Genomic DNA, 3,254 nt, shown 5'->3' with positions numbered 1-3,254 from the left:
TCCTTAGAGGCCAAGATGGCCAAACTTCGTCTGTCATACTTCGGACATATTGTCAGGAAGGACCAGTCGCTGGAGAAGGATACCATGTTTGGTAAGGTGGAGGGTCAGAGAAAAAGAGGAAGACCCCCAACAACATGGATTGGCCAAGTGGCAGTATCGATGGACTCAAGCGTGGCAACAGTGGTGAGGTTGGCCCAGGATCGGGCAGTGTTTCGTTCTGTTGTGCATAATAGGGTCACTATGAGTTGGTACCAACTCAATGGCACCTAACAACAACAACATATTATAATACTCAGAACTATAATTTCAGTTATAAAGAAAAATTACAACACATGGAAGGAAGGAATCAAGAACAGCCCAAAAACAGAAAAAACCAAATAAATAAAAAATCAATAGAAACTCTCCCTAAGATGTCCAGATGCTGGATATCCTACACAAAGAATACATGTATACACGTACACATGAAGTATTGCTACAAGGGTTGCAGCGCATGCAAGCACAGGTTTGAACATGTCTCTGCTATGAATGGATGGTTGCAGACAAGTTCTCTCTGTAATACACCTGTAATAATTAGGGTACCTGACAAAACAAAGAAAAATGTCCAACATAGACTTCTGAGAGAACCTGCTGATCCAGTTAAATTAAAGTCAGAGAGATCAACTCATGAAGTTCTAGTGACTGTTTTTAGATTCCAGGGTGTCATCATCTTTATAGATTTTCTCAAGGGACACAAGATGATCAGAGAAGATCATTTTTTTAAAGTTCTAAGAAAATGGAACACTACAACGGTGAGAAGGAGGCCAGGAAAATTATGCACAAGTTATGCAAAGATTTTTTTTTTTCTTCATTATAACAATGCAATTGCTCATTTTCTGAGGTTAGAAAGTACTGTCCTAAGAAAATTGTGTTTTCTTCACATCCATCTGATCTCGCCCCTACAGACTTCTTTTTGTTCCAGAAATCAAAGAATATTTAAAAGGAACACAATTTCAGTCCCTGAGGATGCAAAAACTGATGTTTTGACCTCATGCAAATCAAAGATTGCAGAATTCTTTGGGGGAAGTGTTGTTGCTGTTGTTGTTAAGTACCATCGAGCTGGTTCCTACCCATAGCGACCCTGTATAGGGTTTCCGAGGAGAAGCTGGTGAGCTTGAACCACTAACCTTGTACTTCAAACGGCTTTGCAATTTGGCCCATTAACCCAAAGCGCCACACAATGGGGAATATATTGAAAAGACAGTAATTTTACATTCTGATAATTTTGTTTAATAAAGGTTTCTATGATTTTACACCAATACTTCCTGATTCTCTGTGTGTGTGTGTGTATATGTGTGTGTGTCTGTGTGGAGCAGGCTTCAAAAATTTCATGGACTGTTTCCATTATTATTTAATTTCATTTTTCTCGAACATTTTGAAGCTTAGCCGCAGGGGAGCTAAATATTTATTAAGGCCCTTCAAGTAATAATGTTCAATTCTGTAGTGTATTATAAAATCCTAGCCTCCATGGCTCTGATTATGGACCCATCTTAAAATGAGTTGCTAATGTTGTAGGGCAAGGTCTGTGGTGCAAGCTCACCAACCACTCCTTGGAAACCCTATACTGGGCCGCTCTATGGGTTGGAACTGACTTGACGGCACTTAACAGCAACAACAAAGGTTAAGGTGGAGCTATGGAAGAAGGATTATGGTGAAGCTATTCATTTACAGTTAATATCATTGCAAAAACGTTTTTTAAACAACATAAAAAGTGACTATACACCTGAGCCTCAACAGAGAGAATACATAAGAATGAAACTGACTATATATGTAGGAAGACACAGACAAAGCTCATTATGAACAGTCAAAAAGCCAAGGGCAGACTGTAGAACAGAGTAGCAACTGCTTATATTCAAGTTCAAGCTGAGAAAAATGAAAACAAGTTCACAAAAGCCAAAATATGACCTTCAATATATCCCACCTGAATTTAGAGATCATCTCAAGAACATATTTGATGAATTGGACACTAATGACTGAAGACCAGAAGAGTTGTGGGATGACATCAAGAACATCCTGGCATCAAGGAAGAAAGCAAAAGGACATTTAAAGAACAGGAAAGAAAGAAAAGACCAAAATGGATGTCAGAAGAGACTCCGAAACTTGTTCTCCAGCACAGAGATGCTAAAGCAAATGGGAGAAATTAGAAAATAAAAGGGCTAAACAGAAAATGTCAAAGCGCAGATCCAGAAGTGAAATATGAAAAGACCTGCAGTTAGAACACCAGCAAACAAACACCTTAAGAAACAAGGAAAAAAGAGCAAACTAAATCCAAAGCAAGCAGAAATAGACATTAGGACAGAAATAAATGAAATAGAGAATAGAAAAAATCAATTCCAGAAATTGAATCTATGAAATGGTCAATAAGATTGTCAAATCTTTAATTCAACTGACAAAGCAAAAAAGAGAGAAGAGTTCTTTCTGTCTCCGGCAGCTGCACGGGCAGAAGCTGCCACCATGTCCGCACATCTGCAAAGGATGGTGGTAAGGAACTGTTCCTGTTTCCTGATCAAGAGGAACAAGCAGACATACAGCACTGAGCCCAATAATTTAAAGGCTCGCAACTCCTTCCGCTGCAATGGGCTGATACACCACAAGACTGTAGGTGTGAAGCCAGCTGCAGATGGCAAAGGGGTTGTGGTGGTCTGGAAGCAGAGGTCAGGCTAGCGGAAACTGGCCACCTCCTAGTTGCGGACCACTATTAACAAGAATGCCCGCACCACGCTCAGCAGCATCCGGCACATGATCCGCAAGAACAAATAACGGCTTGATCTGCGCATGGCGGCAATACGCAGAGCTAGTGCCATCCTGCGCAGCCAGAAGCCGGAATTGGTGAAGAGGAGGCGGAGCTGCCCCACCAAGAGCTCCTAAGCACCCCTCACCACAGAGCAATAAAGACCACGTTTTCCAATGGGGAAAAAAAAAGAGAGAGAGAGAGAGAGGAGTTAAAGAATAAAAGGGGTGATATTAGTATCAACCTTTAAGAAATAAAAAGGATTAAAGAGGGGAATAACATGAATAAGTTTTTGCCAACAAATTAGATGATCTAGATGAAAAGGGCAAATTCTTAGAAAGACGCAAAATACAGAATCTAATTTAAAAGACACAGAAAAGCAAACTAGACCGATAGCAAGTAATGCAACTGAGTTATTAATAAAAAACGTCCCAAAACAAAAGTCCAGGATCACTGAACTTACTGGTGAATTCTACTAAACAATTAC

General features: G+C 40.0%; 1 protein-coding gene and 1 pseudogene across 1 annotated transcript in view; one reads left to right on the top strand and one right to left on the bottom strand.

Moving 5' to 3' along the window:
- The window catches only part of MYO9A (myosin IXA), a 352,098-nt gene that overhangs the window by 253,687 nt on the left and 95,157 nt on the right, over nucleotides 1–3,254 (bottom strand). The gene's annotated exons all lie outside the window — the stretch shown is intronic.
- LOC102842247 lies at nucleotides 2,491–2,904 on the top strand (annotated as a pseudogene).

This window comes from Chrysochloris asiatica, unplaced genomic scaffold (genome assembly GCF_000296735.1).
Source record: "Chrysochloris asiatica unplaced genomic scaffold, ChrAsi1.0 scaffold00092, whole genome shotgun sequence".
NCBI classification, from domain to species: Eukaryota; Metazoa; Chordata; class Mammalia; order Afrosoricida; family Chrysochloridae; genus Chrysochloris; species Chrysochloris asiatica.
The sequence above is the reverse complement of the archived record's forward strand: the minus strand, read 5'-3'. Positions and strand labels throughout refer to the sequence as shown.